The sequence below is a fragment of the Sturnira hondurensis genome, unplaced genomic scaffold, assembly GCF_014824575.4.
Source record: "Sturnira hondurensis isolate 20B ecotype Veracruz unplaced genomic scaffold, ASM1482457v3 Scaffold0023420, whole genome shotgun sequence".
Classification (NCBI taxonomy): Eukaryota; Metazoa; Chordata; class Mammalia; order Chiroptera; family Phyllostomidae; genus Sturnira; species Sturnira hondurensis.
Window position 1 is genome coordinate 622,686 of NW_028096051.1, and position 6,122 is coordinate 628,807.

General features: G+C 41.6%; 1 pseudogene; it reads right to left on the reverse strand.

The window, feature by feature from the left end:
• Positions 1 to 2,986: 2,986 nt before the first annotated feature.
• On the reverse strand, positions 2,987 to 3,468 carry LOC118981033 (fatty acid-binding protein, brain-like; annotated as a pseudogene).
• Positions 3,469 to 6,122: the final 2,654 nt, after the last annotated feature.

The window sequence follows — 6,122 nt, forward strand, 5'->3', positions numbered from 1 at the left end:
TCTCTATTATTCAGATACTATTACGTTTCATATTGTCTTGTATTTCTCTCAATCTTTGTTCATTCTCTATGAGCCTCTTTTCCTTTTCTTGCTCTTTCTGGGAGTTTTTTTCTACTTTGTCCTCCAACTTGCTGATCCGATCTTCCACTTCATCCATCTTGCTTTTGATTCCTGCTATTGTGTACTTCATTTCCGAAATTGTATTCTTCGTTTCCTCTTGGCCCTTGCTGATCGTTTCTATTTCCTTTTTCATATTGAAATAGTTACAGTTAGTTCATTGTAGTTCCCCTGTAGTTTCTGGTAGCTCATTGTGAGCTCTTTGAACTTCCTGATAACCAGTGCTTTGAATTTTATATCTGATAGCTGACTTGCATCTATTTCATTTAGCATTCATCTGAAGCTTCCTTCTCTCCTTTTGTTTGGGGTTGTTTCTTTGTCTTTCCATTGTTTGGGAGACTGTTTTTATTAAGATGCTTCAGCTTCTTAAAATGATTTGTTCTGGCTCCCTAGGTTTATGGTGTGGACTTACATGGTAGAATACCTGTGAGATTCAGTGGTGTACTCTACTTCATCCTCCAAGCTCACTGGCCTTGGGCTGTCCTTGAAGTTGGGACTGTGTTTGTCTTAGTGTTTTAATTGTTTTGGGGTCTTTCTTTTTCTGGGTCCTCCCCACCAGGTGGTTAACTGATGGTCCGTCCCTCTGTCCACCACCTGTTGTAATTTGTTGTGCTGGTGAGGATAGGTTGTGTTGAAGCTAGTTCTTCAGTGTGTACAAGGTTTTGAGGATTCTCTTTTGCTCTTGTACAGTTGTTTGTACTGGGTATTTTCTCCACTATTTGGTTGTATTTCCAGATAGGTCTTGGATTGAGGTTTGTATGGTTTCCACTCCCTCCTTCACCTTCTTTGGTTGTTATCTGTTGGTGGTTCCTTTGTTGTTGGGTTTTCTCTTCCCGTATGTATCCTGTTGTTCACCACTTACACCTTTTTTGTGATCAGTTGGAGGGAAAGGCAAAATGGTTTATGACAACAGGAGACTATTCTATGATATTTACAGTAGCAGCCAGTAGAGAAGAGACAGAAGATCTTTTGTCTATGTGTAGTGTTAACTGTAATCTTCAATCCAACTAGCCACTTTTTAGAAAGAATGGAAAGAAGATAAGACTCTTGTTGGGGAGGGAAGGATGGTTAGTTGGATCTAAAAAGTAGTGAGGTTGTGGGAGGTCAGATTCTGAGGTAAGGTGAGAGTAAAGGATAGTAAATAGGTGTAGTGTGTGAGAGAATAGAGTTAACCACTACAGTAATAGATTTCAGGAAAGTGTGAAGTGAGCTAAGATTTGGGAGGGGTGTTGTGAAGTATTTACAATTGTATAGAATAGCTATTATTTATGATAATATTAGAGCAACAATCATATGACAGAATCTATGTGATCTGGATAACATAAAGAGGGGGTATAGAACTTTGAGTAGTGTGCTAAAGGAATACAAGTGACGTGAAGGTTAGTGAATTAGCAATACCCTGTGGAAGAGAGAACAGGGGAAACCTGTCAGATGGTACAATATAACCAGCCAAGGCAAAGAACACTATACAGAAAGAGGAGGAATATAAAGATGCTATTAAAATAAAAGATGTAAGCATAATAAAAATAACAATATAAATATGCAGTAACTTGTAGTTTCTCTACTATAGTAAAGTGAAATTTGTCTTACTGTCCCAACTGGTGGGATGCCCCCTCTTTCAGTCTAACTTTGGTCCTTTCATGGTTCCAATTTTTTTGTTGTATTTGTGGGTATTTAAAAAAAAGGCAAGTGAAGTGAGGAAGAAGAGATAAAAGAAAGGAAGGAGGAGTAACACAAGAAAGAAGGAAAGAGAGGAAAAGGTATTGAAAGATAAACAATAATAAAAATTAAAAAAATAAAAGATCACTTAACAAACAAACAAACAAACACACACACACACACAGAACCAAACAAGACACCTCTTGTTGGTTTCAAACTGGCCAAACCAGTTTTTCTGGTTTCGCTGGCTGAATCAGGCACAGGGGTGATTGGTGTGGCCTTTCTCCCTTCCCAATGTATACTCAGCAAGTCTCGTGAGCACTCTCCCAAGAGCTAGTCTGGCACTTCTCCTCCTTGACCCAACACAGGGGATCCAGGTATTCTTCAGAGTGCTCTTTCCCTGGAGGGCTGTTGCCATGGGCTGGGGTGTGGGTGCGCCCTGCCAGGCTGCCTGGGTCCTGCGGGCTTGGCCAGGAACCCTTCCCAGTGCTATGGGGGGGATGCAGGGCCTTTTGCCTGGCTGGATTGGGAGTAGGCTGAGTGGCTGTCACAGGAGAATCCCCCAGTTTTACCTTTTCGGAAATTCCTCCCACTCAAGCCTGCCTCTCAGTACAGCCCAATTCTTCAGCCAGACCAGTGACTATCTGGGTCAGCGCTCCTCACTGCGGGGCTCTCAACTCTCCCAAGCTGGTGACCACAGACTCTGTGGGTGATCACGGCCCTTGACCATTTGCCTCTTTGTCCTTATTCTCCTCTCTGTAACTTCAAGCAACCAGGTCTCTCCCGGTGTTACTCCAACCATGCTTGGCCGGGGAAGGAGGGTGCAGATGACCTGGTTCTCTCCCAAGGACCCTGACGCAGGCCCGAGGCTCCCAAAGGGTCTGTGGTTGACCTGGCACTGGGCGCCTGGCGCTGGCCCAAGCTGCCACCACCCCTGTCTCTGCACTGGCCCCTGGGACTTCATTGTCCTGCAGCTGTCTCCTTAACGTCTGGTTTTTCAGTGTCCGCTACAATTTCTGGTCTCTTAGTTTCATATATTCTGGGGTACTGTTGGCTGTTTGCTCTGTTCCTCCATTGATCGATCAGGTTTTTCTCCCAGGTGTATGGGGAAGTGGAATCCAGTCCATCCTGCTCCGTGGCCATCTTTCCAATGTGCTCTAAAACAAGTTTTTTACCATTTTCTACCTCCACACCAAGGATAATCTTCTAACTAGTGATCAGCCATGTTGTAGTAACAGGATAGTTCTGAGACTTGAGTAACAGAAAAATTGTAGAGCTTCTCCAGACCCAGATCAAGAACGATATTACCAAAAGTAAGAGTCATAACCATTTTTGCCATCCTAAATTTTTCTTACAAAATGTGTTTCTTGCCATCCCATTTCTGTACATGAACAAGTTTATCTCCATTCAGACTAACAACAGACTTACAGTTTCTGTCATCTATGGTGGTTTCATCAAACTCTTCTCCCAGATGAAAACTAATTTCTCTGTTCTCAAATGTACTTTGAGTCCTGATCACCACTTTGTCTCCCTCCTGACTGACAATCACTGTTGGTTTAGTCACATTGTCCACCTGCCTACTGGCAAAGCCTACACCAAGATCTTTCATGTACTCATCAAAGTTCTGACTGTCTCTCAGCTTCCAGGTGGCACAGAAAGCCTCCACCATTCTTTCCTTTTCCCATTAGCTTTGAAAACCCAAACCCTGAGTTTTCATATTCTCAATCTGAAAACCCTTTTTTCAACTGAAAGCATGCTTTTTCATAGTAACAACAGCTAAAAATAATTTATTGCAAGCTCAGTCCACAATTCTAAATAGCTTCCCTCAACATGTCATTTCTCTGACTTTTGGATTTCTCCCTGTAAAGTTAGGCTTTACTATATATTACTACCATTCATTACTATTCACTTCCTTTCTACTTTCAGTGATATAGGGATATTAGACATCTTTGCCCCTTTGAAGTTAACTGTGGCCTTTGACTCATTCTGACCAATGATATATGAGTAGAAGTGATATGTATCACTTTGGGGTGAAGAGATCACAACTGATTTTTTGCCTTCTCTTTCCCCTACTCCCAGACAACATTCCAATTAGTAATGCTTCCATTGGGTTGGGTTTCTATGTGAACATAACATGAACAGAGTCCTCCACTTACAAGCAATAAACATGAAGAACGAGGATATATCTTTTTTTTATTGGTTTAAGCCACTGAAATTCTGGGGTTCTTTGTTACCTCAGCATAACCTATAAGATTCTGACCAATACAAAGGTGAACACTATCTCATAGATTTGTTGTAAAGATAAATGAAATAATTGGAGTGAAAGTGCTTTATAAACTCTAAGGCTGTGTGCCCATACCATGTATTATTACTTGCCAAATGGTATATCTGAATGCAGGCCCTAATAATCTGTGTTCTGATGGAATTTTGCTGTACAAAAAGGATGTTTTTAGATATTACATTGTATCTTTTTATATTATAGGCAGATATTTAGTTATTACCATAGTACTCTTGTGTGAGAGGCTTCCCTTTTATTGATAGAGAGAAAACCAACATGGAGATATGAAGATGATTTCTCAAGGATGATGGGTTACTGATAACCATCACAATGGGAATGTGAAAAGAATATTTAATTATTGGTATTAGAATAATTATTTAATAATCAAGAAAGAACAATTTAGATTCACATCTTGTAATATACAGAAAAAGAAACATAAGATAGATTAAAGAGTAAACTATACAAACTCAATCATAAGAAACATTGAAAAAGGATTAGAATTTCTTTTAAATGTTCTTAGGGATAATTTTAATTTTCTTTTTTTTAGATTTTATTTATTTATCTTTTAGAGGGGAAGGGAAAGGGAGAGGGAGAGAAATATCAATGTATGGTTGCCTCTGGTATTTCCCCTGCCGGGAACTGGCCTGCAACCCAGGCATGTGCCCTGACTGGGAATCAAACTGCAATCATGTGATTCGCAGGCTCATGCTCAATCCACTGAGCTACACTAGCCAGGGTGTAACTTTCTTTTATTCAGTTTGTTTTTACTGGTTTTGACTTTTCCTTTTAGTTTTTAAAAATTACGAAGATAGAGGAGAGAGAAGATGGCAGCTAGGTGAGAGGGAGCATATTTCACTTCCCCCTACACACGGGACAGAAACCTGGCTGATCTACGGAGGAACAGAGCAGACAGCCAACGGCACAACAGCACATATGAAAATAGGAGATCAAGAATTATAGCGGACATTGAAAAACCAGATGGTAAGGACAGTGCTTCAGAACAATAAGGGCCCAGAGATCAGTGCAGGAACCAGGGAGGCTGCGGCCCCAGGCCCGAAGTCGCTGGGCTGGGCCACAGGGATCTTGGGAGAGAGCTGGATGGGCACTCCCTCCTGGGCCAAGCAGGGTTTGAGCAGCACTGGGAGAGACCTGGTTGCTTGAAGTCGCAGAGAGGGGAGTAATGTCTGAGTGGCAAACACACAGGGGCTGTGAGAACCTATGCATAGCCCAGGAAAGAGTGTGTGCCAGAGCCCGTGAAACCGGAGGTGGCATGAATGGGCACCTGCACCCACCAGAAACCTGGGGAGAGAGAGTTTTGTGAAACACCCAGGGACCACACCCGTGGACCCGGAGAGAATGTGCACGCCTCAGGAGACCCAGAAACAGCACAGGTGGATGCTGAGTGAGTGGGCACTCCTCAGGAGACACAGAGCCTGCCCCGGTAAACCCACCCCTCAGCCTGCTGCAGCCAGCAAGAGCAGAAAAACTAGTTTGAACACTTTGAAACCAGCAAGAGGTTTTTTTGTTGTTGTTGTTTTATGTTTTGGTTTTTTGTTTGTGTGTTTGATGTTTCTAAAGTTATTTTTTAATTTTTTATCTCTCAATTCCTTTTGATTCTCTTTCCTTCTTTCTTCATCTATTCCTTCCTCCTTTCTTTCCAATTTTATGTCTTCTACCTTCCTTAGTCTGCTTTTTTTTTGGAAGCACCCACAAATGAGACAAAAAACAAGAAACTGTGAAAAGACCGGAGTTGGACCCAAAGAGGAAGCACACCAACAGCTGAGGCAGAGAGACAAATTTCACTTTGCTATTACATAGAACCTGCAAGTTATTGCAAATTTGTATTATTGTTTTTACATTATTCTTACATCTTTTATTTGAGTAATATTTTTGTATCCCTCTTCTTTCTGTTTAGTCTTCTTTGGCTGGTTATGTTGTATTGTTTGACAGGTTTCCCCTGTTCTCTCATTCACAGTGTACTGCTAATTTACTGTCCTTCACTTTACCTGTGTTCCATTAGAACACCACTGAAGGTCCAATACTCCCTATTCTTGGTATCTAGATCTCA